A 17,790-nucleotide genomic window follows, 5' to 3' on the forward strand; every position below is an offset into this window, starting at 1 on the left:
GCATTCTATTTCCTCTCTCCTTTGCAGGTACCACACACACACAGGGCATGAACACACATGCAGGCAAAACACTCATACGCATAAAGTCAAAATAAAGGCATCTCTAAAAACCTCTCATGTTTTGAAAGGCATGCCAAAATTATATATGTCAAATACTGTGTGCCTCTTGTTTGGCAACATCAGATAAGACCTGATAGAAAAGAAATTCCTTTCACCAGCTAGTGGAACAAGTAAGATATATGGAGATTGTTTGGTTGCTGTGTGACATCATGGAAAGAGTAATCTAGTTCTAAAAACAAGCAAAAGCAGTTGCTTGAATTGTAACCGTCCTGCTTAACAGCTGGTGTGGTTAAAGGTCGCAGAGTCTCTTGTGAACAGAGGTGAACTTGCTGCTTACACTCTCAGACTAACCAAAGTAATGCAGACAAAGCAGTTAAACAGCGCATGTTGCAGAATATAGCAGCTCATCAAGACCCCTGTGGCTCTGCCTGGCGTTCCTGACTCCCCTCCAGGAACCACACCTATGCACACATCAGCAGCGCTGCAAATGATACAGGGGAACAGGAATCAAGAATGGAAGGGGATGAGCAAGGGCCGGAGACTGAAGTTTCTATGCAGCATTTCTTAGGCTGGTGACTAAAAGAATATAGCTCCCTGGATATGTTACAGACTTTTGAGTTACACACATATTAAATAAGTTGTCATTGCTCAGGGAGTTTATATGGTCTCTATCCATCTTTAGATTGCTTGTTTTTAATTAAAATGTATGTATTTATTTGTATGTGTGTATGTACACATGTGTGCACTCTTGAGTGCACATGCAGGTATGATGGAGATCAGAGGACAACGTTCCCGAGCTGTGTCCAGGGATTGAACTCAGATCTTTAGGCTTGGCAGCAACACTTTAGCTGCCGAGCCATTTCATCTGCTCTAGTTTAGGACGGTTCGGGATGACGGGTTTGTGGGTCTGTGCTGAAGGGACAGTAAGGCTGAAATGTATTTGAAGAGCTTGTGTAGATAGAAATTTTTACTTTTTAAAAAAATCCCAAACTCTAATCCCAAGGCTTCTCACAGAACACATTACAAATGACAGCGTGAATGAGTAATCTCACCCAGCACCTCAAAAGTCCAGCTCTGCAAAACACCTTTAAGCTGGCAGGAGGTCAGTATTTTGAAATCTCATATTTTCAAATAACATTACAAACAGTTGTTTCTTAGCAGATAATAATCGCTTAAGGACTTAATGAACTAAGAAAGGCAAGCTTTCTTGACATTTGTCAGGTGATGTAGCCCTGAGTGAAAACTGGTTGGATTTTTTTCAACCCGCACCCCCCCCACCAGTCTAGTTCAAAGGTGCAGTTTTCAGTCGTTCCCATTGGCCTGTGTTCACAGCAGCGTTTGAACTCCGCTCATTGATCCGTAGCTGCAGACAGCATTCTAGCTACTGCATAGGAGTTTCTCTATAGACATATTTTAAGTCTGAAATTTGATCAAGTGTGACAAGCTATATGAGGACTTACTAGCTGGGGCCTTTAGAAGTAGTACTTCTGACCCCAAGCCATTGGCCTGCTTCTTATTGGAATCCACAAGTACTGGGGTGGTGGGGATGTGATGGGCGGGAGTGGGTGGTGGGGATGTGATGGGCGGGAGTGGGTGGTGGGGATGTGATGGGCGGGAGTGGGTGGTGGGGATGTGATGGGTGGGAGTGGGTGGGAGCAGTACAATTGTCAGTTATTTTCCAGTGTACAAGGGGGATGCTTTCTGTTCAAGGCAAGAGGAAGAACTCCTCTTCACCTTTAGGGGTGTCAGGTTGTGAAACTATGAAACGGAAATCATATATGCAGAGAAAGATATTCCCTGGAGGGTGAGGACAGCACCCAGTCTAACGACACATGGGCATTTCCTTTTTTCTTCTTTCTTCCTAAAGCTAAGACAGATGCCTTGACAGCTACCAAGAGGCCTAGCATTAGCCTTCACCTCTGCTCAGTTTGCTTTTACTCTCTCAGGCAATCACCAGTTTGAAAACTCGATTTCTTTTTACACTGGAGTGGAGGGCGGCATTGGTAATCAGATCCCAATGTTCAGTCATTCTCTCATAAGGAAGGACTTCACTTTGCAGGTTCCTGTGTGACCGACCCTCACGTGATCATTCACCCTTTGGTGGCTCTCACTGTAGAAGAGCAGGAATTCTGGAAGACAACTGATAACAGGTACTGTAACTCTCATGCTCTTTTTTTCTTTTTCTTTCTTTCTTTTGGGGGAGGGGTATTAAAATCTCTATTATTTTTTTAAAATTTATTGTACATCCCAACAACAACCTCTAGTGATGCATATCCCACCCCACCAGCTTTGACACATTTTTCTCCAGAGCTCTCTATGATACCCATGGTATTTGATCTGAGCCCGAAAAGAGCAGCACAAATCACCATGAAAGCAGACACGCATGTCCACTGTTTTATTCGGAGAAATAGGAAAGGTGAAGCGGTCTGGGCCCTGCGAAACCACAGGATCTCTGTTCAGTATACCATTGTCATTATCTCAATGTTTATAGTTTGGCTTTCATCAGAAGCCTCACACAAAGCCTCAGCTCTCTCCAAGACAGAATAGGAAAGACCCTCAGATGCCTTTGCCTTCCTCCTGGCGTGTTGGTTCCCATATTTTTATTTTTCAACTAGCCATCCGTGCGATTCCTATTACCATACCCAGTGTTGTTCTCTCAAAGACATCTTGCTGGTTCAACAACGATTCAATGTTGCTTCCTGGTAGCTATGAGCACCTGGCTAGCTTGTATGTCACTGTTGGCAGTTGGAACAGGAGGCATGGTGGTGGGCGAACAGGCTATGATAGAAAAGTTTGGCCTGCCGTGGCGTTCTGCCATGGTTCTTTTCAACCCGTCTCTTCTTTTGCTGGAATCTCCTGGCTTCCCTCCAGTCATCCATCGCTGAACAGATAGTTTGGCAGTGAATGGAAGGGGTAGAAACCAGAGTGGAATTCAAGATTCAGCAGACAGGCTCCAGCTTTTATACACACTGGCTCTCAGGCTGGCGAGGTGAAGACCTCTGCTCTCCTGTTAGACACCGTGCAGGGTTTGTGGTTCCATAGGTAGACTTTTCACTTTAATTGCAGACGTCAGTTAACTTTCCCAGTAAACAAACACATTCTGAGGAAATTTCCAGAAGCGTATGTCATTTCATTTCTGCTGTTAATGATGAGTGCATCACCCACATGTATTTAAAGTAAGCAGGACTTGCTAGGGCGTGGCTGGTCCTAGTCTGCGTTTCCCTGCAGTGTGATGTGGCCGTGTTTCTGTTTAGTCTGTCAAGTTAATCCTCAGAGCAGCGATCAGCTTTTTCAGAGAAGGTTCAAACTGTGCTGTTTTATTTCTTAGATTCATTCATTTTAGGTGCATGAGTGTTTTGACAATATGTATGTCCGTGCATGACATGTGTTCCTGGTGCCCCTGGACGCCACAAGAAAGCATCAGATTGTCCGGAACTGGAGTTACAGATGGTTGTGAGCCACGATATGGGTGCTGGGAACTGAACTCAGGTCTTTCACAAGCGCAGAGAGTGCTCTTAAATTCTGAGTCATCTCTCTAGTTCCTGAACTGTTACTTTAAAGAAATAGATTCGTTAGCTTTTGGTTGCATACATTAGCATGTTTTCCTGTCTCTTTGATTATTCATGGCTGTAATTATCAAGCTGTTTCTATTTGTTGACTGAATAGCCTGCAGTTTCCAGGCTCCATATTTCAATATGCAAAAGCTATCATAATAACACACGAGCCAGACAATAAAACAGGAAATATTGTAATCTATCTTCACAAAGAAGGCTTTAGATGTATAAAGTTCCCGGATCTCTTCTTTAGAGTGTCAGTGGATAGAGTATTTCTCAGCTTTCATTGAAAAAAAAATTGTGGACCTGTGGTTCTGGGGAATCAAACTTTATATTAAATGAAGTATCTGCCATATAATACTAGAAAGCATATATTTTGTTTCACTGGCTCTTGCTTATGCTCAACTTGTGTGAATAATTTGATTGATTGTTACTTTATCTTCCACTAACTGGCAGCAGTCAGTGGTAAATCTATCTGTGAGGTACCTTCCTTGCACAGGATAAAATGTTACTTTTCCTCAGTGTGGTCTCATTTGATTACAATTGCAGCCGGGCCTGGCCACATTCCATCCATAATTAATCGTTGCTTTGGTTTCCAGTTGCGGGAGGGAGGCGAGTGTTGCGCCGCTTCCATCCTTAGATAACTGCTCGCCGTGCCAGCTGGCAAGAGAATGGGGTCTTTCACACTGTGCCTAATGGGCGCAGAGGCTGAGCCTGTCAGGGGCGCTTGTTCAACCGAGCCGTGCCGGAGGAGGTCCAACGTGCTGGCAGTCTCGTTGGCACCTCCTGCTTCTGAGGAGACACCATTTACAAAGCGGTTTCGTTTTAGATTCTCTCGCCTGGTGATAGGATAGTTGGCAGTAACAGGAAAACGAATTCTCTCAGAGCTTTTCCGGAGAGACTAGACCATCCCCTTCCTCCTGCCTACTGAGCTGCCATCTCATGGCCATTAAGTGACTGTTTTGTCGTAACTCTAGAACACTGTTTACTTCTTGGGCACGTAGTTGGACGTTCTTCTTGGGGAAAGAGTAGGGAGTGTACCAGATCCAAAGGCCTATTATCTATCCAAGTCCAACACGGAGGCTTGCTTTTGAGTGACAGGGCACATAACTTTTCAGTTACAGGTGCAAAGAGAGAGATGACATCATACTTTTTTTGGAGCTAAAGTTTTGCTTAGTGTCCTTGAACTTGCAGTGATCCTCCTGTCTTAGCCTCTTCAGTATTGGTATTACATATTGGTGGGTGAGATCATGCCCAACAAGATGTAAATAATGCATCACTTAATTTACTTTCTGCAAAACTTCCGAAAAATGAACAGCATGGCTAGTGTCATGGGGCATGCGTTGTTACCGAACTGTATAAAGCACCACAGCGTAAACCCATTTCGAATTACCCAAACAGAATCGAAGCCAGATTTTGAAACTCACCTGCCTCTGGCAGCATACAGGTGATTTTGAGGGAAATGGGTCAAGTGTGACAAACCCGAGAGACACAGATGGGATTGTGATACAAAGATGGCGTATTTATGATGTATTTCACACCGCCTAATATCATAGGAGGGGAAGTTCTGGCAAATTGTTAGCACATGGAGAAAATGGCGCCATTAGGAAAGACCTTATGTCAAGAGAAACTGGATATTAAGATTTTTATCCGGCTCTAGTTTTTACGCCACCAACTGCAAAAAGTTCAATTAAAAACCATTAGTAAACCAGATGTGGTGGTTTGTGCCTGAAATCTCAGCACTTGGGAAACTGAGGCAGGATATCAAGGACAGCCCAGGTTACAGGGAGGGACTTTGTCTCAAAAACAAGTCAAAATAAAACCAGACCAGAGCAGGCTAGGCTATGCCAGGGCAGAAGAGATCAGACCAGACAAGACCAGAGCAGGCCAGGCCAGGCCAGACTAGATCAAAACCAAGCAAGACATAATAAACAAAATTGCTTGTTTAAGGTCTGAGGTATGATGGCTTGGATAGCAAAAGAAATTCATTTAAAGATCAATATGTTTATCTTTTCAACACAACCGTCCTCTGTATCTGCCACTTAATACTGAAAGAACATGGGTGTTTATCTGGGAGGCAGATGAAATGCATTCGTTTGATAAGCTGTGCCATTGTCTTACGCTCCTCTCCAAATTGTAGCCCCTGTCATGTACCCTGCGATGTGCGACAAGGGAAATGCCTTTGTGTCATTAAAAACTGACACCTCCATTTACTCTGCGGCCCATTTTCTGATGCCAAAATGATTGCAGCTGAAAACTATGTAACACCGTTAGCTCAACAGTGCATTCTACAGCGCCATCACAATAAAACCTAGATTTGGAATCCAGCAAATACCTTGCTTTGCGTGAAGCTGTGAAGCCAATCCAAACCACAGTTCTGTGGGAGAGGTAACAGGGGTGAGACTACAGAGCGCTTGCTAGTTCTTTTGTTCTGCTTTGAGTCAGGGACTCACTCTGTAATCTGTGACGGCCTCGGTCTGATTCATCAGATAGCTCAGACTCGCCTTGAGTTTGCACAATCGTCCCGATTTAGTCTGTTAAGTGCTGGGATTGTAGGTGTGAGCCACTGCGACTGTCATGCTTCTCCTCCACCTCCTCCTTCTTAGATATAGAATATAATGACGAAACTTTCCGACTTACTATGGGGCGTTATTCAACAGTTCTTGATGTGCATGAAATGAAACGCCACTAATTTTCCTTAAGACACATTTAATTTGATGTCAAGTCCTTTCTTTAAAGTGAAAATCGCCGGGCGGTGGTGGCGCACGCCTTTAATCCCAGCACTCGGGAGGCAGAGGCAGGCGGATCTCTGTGAGTTCGAGACCAGCCTGGTCTACAAGAGCTAGTTCCAGGACAGGCTCTAGAAACTACAGGGAAACCCTGTCTCGAAAAACCAAAAAAAAAAAAACAACAACAAAAAAAAAACCACTAACAGCTTGACCCTGGGCACACATTCAAATCATGTCACAAGCACGATAAAGTAAAATAGAGCTGACGATTCATACATAGATTGAAAGTGTTAGTGTATGTACTTAGCTTGTGCACTGTATGTCTCTGATATCTTTAACACAAGGCAGCGAGAGTCCAAACATCAGCTTAGGAAAGCCAGCAATACTGGCTTGGGATGCTTGCGCCCAGTGTTGTCAAGCGTGGCTTTCACAGTGTTTAACAGTGGCGTAGAGAAAGCAAGGAGCCCCAAGCGAGCTGGGTTATTAGAAACTGTGGTGAATGTTTTAGGAGGGAACTTGCTGGAGAATGCTTTTTAAAGAAAGCAAGGATAACAGGCATGGGGGTAGGAGGTAGGGGTGAGGAGGTGGAGGGGTGAGGAGGTGGAGGGCTGAGGAGGGGGTGATGGAAAGGGGAAGGCATGGGGGTGGTGTTTGGGGAGGGAAGCAAGGTCAGTGCCAGTCAAGGCTTCAGGATGTGGAAAGTTAGTTTTTGTTTCTGTAAGCGAAGCAGAAACACAGAGGAAGCCATTATTAGAGGAGCCTAGACACTTCTAAACATTGAGCTGCTCAAACAATAGCACGTGGCAGGAGGGTCTTCCCACATGCGGGACTCTGTGGAAACATGATCACAGCCCTTTGCACTGATACACTGGTAAACTCTGAAGACATCTGTGGTAACTGAGAAAATGTAGAATGATCTAGGATATTGCCATTTAGATCAAAGCTGATGCCTTAGGGCTAGAGGAGGAGGAGGTGTTATGCAGGTGAAATGTCTTTATTTTGGGAAGATTAATTCTGAAGAGGAAGGGGCCAAGTGTCCAGAGCGCAGTCCCTGCCTTTGAATGGTATGGCAGGAGAGATGCAGGTTGCCCTGTGGAGCGAGAGAAGGGTGTCATGGCAAGTTTCACAACCTTGAGTACAAGGGAAGGCTATATGGTTTGTTTGTCTGTCATCCTCTTTTAAACTTTTATTGCATTTGAACATCTTAAAATAAATTAAGACAGTGTCTGGGAAGATGCAAGGTGAGGACACGCAGCTTTAACTGATTTCTTTCAGGACAAAGAAAAATGTAGCGAATATGAGGAAGACACAAACATGTTGCCAATTTCTGTACATGATTAAATTAGGTGCTCATGCCTGTGAATCATGCTGACTTACTGACGAAGCTACCAGTCCAGAACTAGCAATTTCTTTTTAAAAAGTCAATTATGCTGTTGTCAGGTCAAATGCACGTGGGTAGATAACTAGGTAGGGAGTTTCGATGACTGAAAACAGAACAATCTCAGTCTGAACCCAGAGATGTGGACTTCTAAAAGGACCTCAGATCTTCAAGGACACAGTGGTGTGTGCTGGCGCCTCCAGTAGATTCCGTGGCTAAGTAGATTTGCTCAAATTTAAGGAGTGTTTCAGTCTGTAACAATGTAAAGAACTTTGACCCTGAAGTGTATGATGTGGTAATGTCCTCACTCAGGGGAAATGAGGGACCAAAGGTTTTGGGAGGGTTTTCCTTTCAAACAGAACTCAGGATGCTCATGCAGGAAAAAGAAAAACTAAGGACAAAGTGTGTAGGGAGACTGTAGCTTCTTTTCTAGAAGTTTCCTCACCCTGGTTTTACTTCACCTCATTAGGTTTCCAATGCTCTAAAAAGATCATAAACATGCTAGTTTTGAGTTGCTTTAACCTAAGCAGGAAATACATGCCCAATGTATACATTTGGTCTCTAGACACATACTTCTGTTTCAAGTAGGAGATGCTATGCCCACAGAACAATGTAACCACTGGCACCCACAATTACATTCTTGATTACCCCAGAGATTAGGATTCCATAGGTGTCAGGTGGGGACTGAGAATTTCTTTTTCATGGATCTATTTTTGTTTTGGGTGCTGGGGATGAAGCGGAACTTCTGGAGGGTCTTAGGCAAACAGGGTAAGTGTGTTATCATTGAGCTACCCCACTAGCCCAGGAATCTGTTTTGAAACAGTTGCCTTTTCAAAGTACTTGTAAGAAATGGTCCTCTTCTTTGACTTCACCATGGACTCACTGCAGAAGAGGGCTTCCTAAGGCCTGGCAGTTCCAGGAACCAGCTCTCATTTAGCACCTCACGCCAGATAATCAGGCAGTCCCTAAACTACTTGCCTTTTTCAAACTGGACACTTTTACTTTGCTCAGGGAGCCCGTGTTCTACAGGTCCAGGTTTCCCTAGCAAGTAAAACGTTCAACCTTCTCCTACACATGCTGAAGGAGTATTCCCCATCACGTGTCAAGAGTTTTGCCTTCTGTTTATTTTTATTGTATTTCCTCCCAGTGCTGAAATACCGCTCCGAATCACCTTGGCAAAACAGTCCTCTGAACCCTCTGGGTGTCCTTTCCTTGTGCTGCTTCCATGAACTTGCTATTCCAGCGTGGGCTGCCCAGGGCTGGGCTTGGCACCTGCTTTTCTGTGTGGTGAAGTCTTTTATGAGTTTATGGTGAAGTGAGAGAAACCAGGGCAGTATTTATAACCATCTCAGGGTTATTACAGGGTGTCATATATGGATTTATTTTCAGAACTGTTTTATGAAATCACATTTACAAGTTGTGAAGCGCTGATGGTAAAGGTCAGGGATTTGCCTTCACTTGAGCTGTCTCTTCTGACTGTGCATCCCGTGTGTTTTGCTTTTGATAAGTGTCTCTGGTGGTCATGTGTTATAGGTTTGGTCTGACCATGGCCTGTAGGGAAATGGAACCTTTCAGAGGTGGAGCCTGTTACTGGGAGGAATTATCACTGCAGACTTTCCTGTGAAAAAGATACGGACGAGTCCTCTTCCTGTCTCCGTGTTTCTGACTGTCAGGATAAACAGGGTCTTTCCACATCAGGATCCTGCCATGATGCTGTGACTACAGCCAGAAGACTCTGAAACCATGGTCCAGAAGAAACTTTGCTTCCTTTTAAGTGGAGTATTTCAGCCGTGGTACTACAGTTACAGAAAGTTGATGAGCACAGTGTGGAGAATGGGGAGAGTCGTGAGCGTGGTGGCTCACAGCTGTAATTCCAGAACTCAGGATGCTAAGGCAGGAGAATTGCTGTGAGTGCAAACAGGCTTGGGGTATGTAGTGAATTCCAGGATAGCTTGGATTACAAACCGAGAACCTGTTTCAATCTGTTCTCCTTTTTGTAACCCCCACTCCAAAAAACAAACAACCCCCCCCAAAACCCCAAAAAAGCATCCCAAAGTATATTAAAGCAGATATATTTCATCGATACTATAAACTTTTGTCCCGTGAAAGATTCTGTCAAGAGAATGAAAAGAAGAACCACAGACTGAAAATCAATGGTTGTTTGACAAAAACTTACCTACAAAATGTATACTTCTACTATGTTTTAAAACTCCAACCTTCATAAAAAGTAACAGATCATCTAGAAAAGAAGCCAAGATAAGAATCCACATCCTATCAGAGCCTGTGACAACATCAAAGGCATCTCCTTCGGTGAGATGTTCTTCAAGAGCCTGTAGAGAGATCTGTCTGTCACCCAAATGGTTGGAACAGTTCTCGTGAAAGCTGGCAAGCACAGTATATACTGGGGAGACAGTGGAGTAACTGGATCACTCATACACAGCTACTGGGGAGCAGTCAATGACACGGCCACTCTGGAAAAGAGCTCCCCACACAGGAGGGCTGCTACTCATTTCAGTGTCTTAAAAATTATTACAAATTCTTGGCCGGGCGGTGGTGGCGCATGCCTTTAATCCCAGCACTCGGGAGGCAGAGGCAGGCGGATCTCTGAGTTCGAGGCCAGCCTGGTCTACAAGAGTAGTTCCAGGACAGGCTCTAGAAACTACAGGGAAACCCTGTCTCGAAAAAGCAAAAAAAAAAAAAAAAATTATTACAATTCTTGGAGTTGAATTTTGTTAAAATGTGTTTGATTTGGGCAATTAGATGGCTCAGTAGTTTAAAAATAGTTCATGACCTCTTTAAATATAATTCTCCAAAAAGGTGTAAGGTAAAAAGTCTAGTATGGACGTCCAGTATGGACGGGGAGGACTCAGGAAGTCCCATCCTACGGACTGAGATGCTGCCAGGTGATGGTTGCTGGGCCAGGGGAAGTCAGTGCTCTTTACAAGTGTGGCTGAGTGCTTGCTTAACCCACACACACAGCCTTGGGTATGGGCCACAGAAGCGGACACATAGAGATTTTATAACACAGATCAATTTTTAATTCATTTACTTTATTTTTACTTAAAATAGAATTTTAAAATATACTCGTTAGAACAGAAGAAGCAAGAAAGCATCAATCTAGTGCACGTAAAACATAATTCTCCATTAACATATTGGATTAGCATTCCAGAAACACATGTGTTATAATGAACAGGCCACAGCTGTGTTCGAATTTCTCTTTTATGCATATGGAATTTTGTAGAAAGGAAAGACAGCGTTGCCTCCTGCCGCACAGAGTGCATATTAAAAGGGCATACATTTTCTTATTCTTCCTGATGCATTTATTCGGTTAGAATTCCAATGCCTGGCTTTTCTTGGGCCAAATCAGAATTTGCTTGAAAATATTCCAGGCTGGCGGATTTTCGTACACTCTCTTGACCTTCAGTGTGCAAATGAAACTGATTCCTGGCTCCTGATTTAAACACCATAATTTATAAATTGATTAGGAGGCTGGCTCAGCTGGTAAAGTGCCCACCACACAAGACCTGTTGGGACCCCCCAGAACCCACATCAAAACCAGAGCCTAGCAGCACAAATGTTGCAGAGGCAGGCACGGGGGGTGGTGTCCCTGGGGCTCCCTGCTCAGCCAGTCTAGCCAAATCGGTGAGTTCAGTGAACAGCTCCGCCACAGAAGTAAAGTAGGAAAAAACCAACCAACCAAACAAAAATCCCTGGGCGTGGTGGCACATGCCGTTAGTCCTAGTGTTTAGGAGACAGAGGTAGGTGGATCTCTGAGTTGGAGGTCAACCTGGTTTACATCCTGAGTTCTAGGACAGCCAGGACTAGGCAGAGAGGCCCTGTCTTAAGAAAGAAAGGAAGAAAGGAGGAAAGGAAGAAAGAAAGAAAGAAAAAAAGAGGAAGGGAGGGAGGGAGGGAAGGAGGGAGGTGATTGACAGAGTCATCGGACATTGGCCTGTAACTTCCATACACATGCCTATTTACATACACATATTAGCATGTACACACACACATACACACACACACACACACACACACACACACACACACGCACACCGCTAAAAGCAGAAGGCATAGACATATCTCAGAAAATTCGTAGAACTGGTTGTCATGGTTCTTCTGTGTACATGTGCACTTTCCAAGAGGAGATTCTGTTCATGTATAAAGATAAAATTAGTTTTTTTAACTTAAAAAATTCTATTCATGGAAAGAATAGGGTGTTAATACCTTTACTTTGAGTTATTAACCTATTTTCCAAGGATATTTTGGGTCTGTATACTTTGCAGATCTCAGTTTAATTAGAGCCCTTAATTCTCCTATCTGCAGCATCAGGAGCCACCTTAGTGTTCAGTGCTAGCCAAAGCTTGCCCTATAATCCACTCATCAGAGCCTGGCATCTGTTCTGTTCCTTTTCAGAGAGTGCCAGACACTAAAGCCAGCAAGCCCGCTGATGAAGCCATAGTCTTTGCCTCTCTGAATTTTGATGCTAACTTGGGGAGCTTGTTTACTATTGTTCAACCAGTATGTTTAAAAACTTTCTCAGTCACGAGACTAAATTATTTGTAAATGGCATTAAAATTAAAAAAAAAACTAGGCTGAGCCTAGATTTAATCCCATTTAAGCATCTTTAATCCCAGTACTTGGGAGGCAGAGACAGGCAGATCTCCAAGTCTGAGGCCGGTCTGGTCCACAGAGTAAGTTCTAGGACAGCTACAGCTACACAGAGAAACCTCATCTTGGACTCCCTCCTCCCAATGAAAAGGGTTCACAATCCACCTCTCAGGCTAGGGTTTTTGTTAACAGAAAGAGTGATAATTTTTCGCGTACCTCAGACCTAGAAGACAGACTTCACTGTGAAGGAATCTTACCTTCCTTTCTGGTGTTTGAGGCAGGCTCTCAGGTAGCCTAGGTTGGTTTCTGCCTTGACATATAGCCAGTACTTTAGTGCAGGAATCGAAGTTTGAATGTTTTTGTTTTTGTTTCTGTTTTTGTTTTTGCATTACTAGGGTCTGAACCCAGGAACCTGGTACCAATGGCGGGAGGGCTTGATCACTGTTTTAACACCAGCCCTTTTCAGCTGTGCTTCCCACTGACATGACTTTAGCTCACAAGGCATCTTCCATCCTGGAGCAGGAAGTCCATGATTAGGTGTTTGCTACGGGGAGGCTTGTGTGTGCTCCGGCAGATAAGCCGCTCAGCCCAGATGTCCTCAGATAAGGCTCAGTGCAAGTTAGAACTAGCTATTTGGCAAGCACCACTCTCTAGAGGCTCTGACAGTTTCTAGGAATTTATTTAATGGGTGGGCCCTGGGCTTTCTAAGATGCTGCATGGCCACTGTAAATGTGTGTGACGGACTCTGTAGCATCTATTCCTGGGTCTGAAAAAAAAAAAAAACCTATCACCTTCTTTTCAAGACCCCTGTTTGCTCCTTAGTAGTTCCCTGGGTGCTTGACGAGCAAAGGGTGGAGGAGAGAGGACCTCATAGAGCTCTCAAACTCACCCGATTCAGTTCCTAACTCAGGCTGACCTTGAACCCTGATCCTTTAGACCCCACCCTCCAACTACTGGGGTTCAGAGGTGTGTTGCTTCCTCTGATAGAAAACGTGTCTACACATCTATAGTAATTTTCAGTGTGCTGTGGTAAACAGAAGAGAACTCGCTATTCTCTGGAGAAACTGATTGTGCAAAATTATAGCCACAGGAGGGCAAGTTAAAATGTAGCAAAATATTAGTGAGTTAGGCTGTTAGTTGATTCCAATATTCACACAAATGTGTGGTATCCATAGATTTTGTGAAGCTTTTGCTATTTTCCTGCTTTCTAAAATTATAAATGCTTGTGATTTGTGTTGCTATCCTAAATAAACAATCACCTTCATACTTAATTTTGTATTCGTTTTTTTTCCAGAGAGACTCCTAGGTTATATAAACTCAACTACAAACCATACCTGAGCCTGTTCACAGAATTCTAGAAAAGAGTAATTGCTTTGTTATTGCCAAGTTCCATCAAAGAACGCTTTATCCAGGGGAGATAAATCCTGGCAGCTCGGTAAGTTTCCTGCTGGCTTCTTAGAAATTCCAAACGTGTGGACTGCAGCCCGTACCTGCTGGGTTGAGTGAGAGACCTGTGAAAGTCCTAAGGATGTTCCACGGCCACCTGGCGACGGCTCCATGATTTGGGTTCCATGTAGCTTTGCAGAGAAGAGAGAATGAGCTAGTCAGTTCAGTGGAGTGCCTGGTCTCATTGGCTGACAAGGATGTGTGTTTTAACTGCTGAGAAGATTTATTAGCCGTGTGTGTGTGTGTGTGTGTGTGTGTGTGTGTGTGTGTGTGTATCTGTGTTCTGGAGAGTAAGCCGCTCAGAGATAGGAAATCCATTTTGTGACCTGGGAAGGCTGCTGACAGGCAGGGGCTGTAGTGTATGCTTCAGGGCTCAAACAATCCTAAAGAAAGGGAGAAGCTATTTGTAGACCTCCTGGGAGAACACATAGAAATCCCACAATACAAACTGACACAATTTCAATTCTCTTTGTTCGATAGACTACTTTCCTTGTATTTGGTGGGAACAGAGCTCGCATTTGTAGAGGAAATTGCTTCATGACTGTGACATGTTTTAGTAGTGGGTGCTGAACTCAGGATCTCTTCCAGGCTAAGGATGCACCCTGGCTCCAAGCTCTTCAGTGTGTGACTCTACAAGGAAATCGTGTGCTGTTTTGCTGTTATGAACTTCCCAAACTTTGAAGGCTAGCATTCGTCAAAGGCTCTTGTGTGTATCTGTATGATGCACAAGGATGATGCCATCAAATGCATTATTTTAGTATACGCCTCACTCACAGACTTTTTTTTTTTACCCTGAGATTATGGAAATAAGTAAAGAAAATTTGTCATCTTGAAATAAGAATGAAACCATTAACTACTAGTATATTTGTTCTTACCTATTAGTGTGTGTGTGTGGTGTATATGTTTATATGGGTTTGTGCACGTGTGTGTGTGTGTGTGTGTGTGTGTGTGTGTATGGGGTTTGGGTGTACATGGAAGCTAGAGATCCAAGGTCAGCTGTCTTACTCAATTGCTCCTCTCTCTCTCTCTCTCTCTCTCTCTGAGACAGGGTCTCTCAGTAAACCGAACTCATCAGTTTGTCTAGACTTGCTGGTCAATGAGATCCAGGGATCCACCTATTTCTGTCTGCCCCAGCACTGGGGTTACAGGCATGGAGCTGATTCTCAAACCTTCTTTTATTGGGTTTTGCTTTTTTTTTTTTTTTTTTTTTTTTTCTCATGGTTTATTTTTTTTTTATATTTAAAAATTTCCATCTCCTTCCCTCCTCCTCCCCCCTCCCTCCCCTCCTTCTCCCCTTTCTCTCCCCTCCTTCTCCCCCTTCCCTCCCCTCCCCTCCACCCATACCTCCCCTCCCTCCCTCTCAAGGCCAAGGAGCCATCAGGGTTCCCCACTCTATGCTAAGACCAAGGTCCTCCCAACTCCCCCCAGGTCCAGGAAGGTGATCGACCAAGCTGAGAAGGCTCCCACAGAGCCCGTCCATGAAGAAGAATCAGAGCCCAGAGCCATTTTCCTTTGCTTCTCAGTCAGCCCCCGCTGTTGGCCACACTCAGAGAGACGGGTTTGGTCGCATGATCCATCAGTCCCATTCCAACTGGAGTTGGTGATCTCCCATTAGTTCTGTCCCACCGTCTCCATGAGTGAACGCACCCCTCTCGTTCCTGACTTTCTCCCTCATGTTCTCGCTCCTTCTGCTCCTCATCGGGACCTTGGGAGCTCAGTCCAGTGCTCCAATGTGGGGCTCAGTCACCTTCCCCATCTGTCGCCAGCTGGAGGTTCCCTCACGGTCCTGACTTTCTTTCTCATGTTCTCTCTCCTTCTGCTCCTCATCAGGACCTTGGGAGCTCAGTCCGGTGCTCCAAGGTGGGGCTCTGTCATTTTCTTCATCTATCATCAGGTGGAGGTTCTATGGTGATATGCAAGAAATTCATCAGTATGGCTATAGGAACTGGCCTTTTCAGGCTCCCTCTCCTCAGCTGCCCAAGGAACTAACTGGGGGCGTCTCCCTGGAAACCTGGGTTTGGAAATCAGGGCACTAGGTTTATAACGCTCCTAGAGAGCAGATTTTTTTTTTTTTTAGTGTCCTTACCAAGTGACTCAGCGATAAGTACCTCCAAATGGTCTTAAAGTTCCGAGGTCCAGAGATACTGCTTCGTGAACATTGGCAAGATGCCAAAGACGATTGGAATTTTTTTATTATTTTATTTTTTGAGACAGTCTTACACTGTAGTGTGATTGGCTTTCAACTGACTATACAGCCCACGCTGGCCTTGAAGTCTCAACAACACACCTGCCTCAGTCTCCTGGGTCCTGAGATTGCAGGAATATTATTTGCTTAAAATGGACTGTGATGAATCTTTCTCTGAAAAAGATTAGAAGCTCAGATGCATTTATTTAAATGTCCATCCACATTTCATAGCAAAAATTATGGAGTACGTATTATGGGCTTGTCAAATTTCCAGTCAAATCACCACAGAGATCAATAGCATTTCTGTGACTTTATAGATAAATATTCACCCCCAGCTTATTTGCCTAAGGAAATACGAGCCAACAAAACATTAAGCTGCCTCCATTCATGGTACAGATCACTTGGTTACTGGCCAATTCTCTTGTTCCCATTCTTATGTCAAAGTGATTTATGTCTTTTTTCCAAAGACTCTATTGCTAATAACAGTGAGAATAATGGTGTTCCTTTTTAGGTAAATCGTATGAATTGCCAAAACCCACTATGAATTATTCTAATTTGCAAAGGTCATGGTTAATGCTTTGTGAACATCTAGTTGAGAACTATGGCAACACGGTTATGTCTTCACTCATGGGACCGACTGGAAGCCATAGAGCAAGGCTTCTAAGACCCAAATATGAGGGCAAAATTTCTTTCAAAATTCTTTCCAAGAAATGGTAGAAAATCATCTTTTTTTATAATGGCAAGGGTCAGTTATGTTTGATTATTATAGTTTATCTTATCTTGAAAGTAGAATTTGAAGGAAGTGGTAGAAGACCTTCCTAGTTCATGTTGCATGAAAGTCTGGGTTATCTTCTCAAGCAAAACATTTTTCATAAAAGTTTACACAGACAAGAAAAATTTCAAACATTGCAAAATATATTTGTCTTACTGAAATAGCATGTGCTGAAGGGTAATAGAATTATAATTGGACAGAGATGCTACAACACAGCTTACAGATTCATTTTAAGAGTTTTATGCGGCACGAGGACATCTTTTACCAAACAAATGTCATGGCGTGATTATAGTCCTTATTACATCCAAAGTGTTGAAATGTCAGAGTAATTGACACCACATTGTTCTCTGGGGAATAAGATGACATGTTTAGATTTTAACAGACTCGTGCTGGAGACAATAAGCTTTCTTCCTCCTCCCAACGTGACTTCACTCATACACACACACACACACACACACACACACACACACACACACACACGCACACACCCCTCCATACACACACCATACACACACCATACACACACATATACATACCATACACACATGTGCACACACCCATACCATCAGTGTATCAAAAGTGTGGAAGAGTGCCGGGCGGTGGTGGCGCACGCCTTTAATCCCAGCACTCGGGAGGCAGAGGCAGGAGGATCTCTGTGAGTTCGAGACCAGCCTGGTCTACAAGAGCTAGTTCCAGGACAGGCTCCAAAGCTACAGAGAAACCCTGTCTCGAAAAACCAAAAAAAAAAAAAAAAAAAAAGTGTGGAAGACCTGAAAATTATATTGTGCAGGATACTTTACTCGAGAGATTCATTCTCTTAGAAATTAATTAGTTAATGTTATGAGAAATTTATTTCTTAGCAAGCCCCAGCTCTCTGTGTCTTGACTCTCTGCTTTAGTCTGGCACTACTGCCTTTATCTTCAATTTACCCGTTTTTTTACTTCCAATTTGAGGACTGGATCCCAGGGTTCTTTTGGCTTTCAATGCCTCTAATTACAGGAGTTCTTTTTGGACTCATGTCATAAATACACTTCCTTGGGGCTTCTCCCCAGGGATTT

At 43.8% G+C, this 17,790-nt stretch overlaps 1 long non-coding RNA gene across 1 annotated transcript; it reads left to right on the top strand.

Moving 5' to 3' along the window:
• Positions 1 to 1,453: 1,453 nt before the first annotated feature.
• LOC119819563 lies at positions 1,454 to 13,745 on the top strand. Its single transcript, XR_005286287.1, has 3 exons — positions 1,454 to 1,589; positions 2,120 to 2,210; positions 13,624 to 13,745. It is a non-coding gene; the product is annotated as an uncharacterized LOC119819563 (long non-coding RNA).
• Positions 13,746 to 17,790: the final 4,045 nt, after the last annotated feature.

This window comes from Arvicola amphibius, chromosome 7 (genome assembly GCF_903992535.2).
Source record: "Arvicola amphibius chromosome 7, mArvAmp1.2, whole genome shotgun sequence".
Lineage (NCBI taxonomy): Eukaryota > Metazoa > Chordata > Mammalia > Rodentia > Cricetidae > Arvicola > Arvicola amphibius.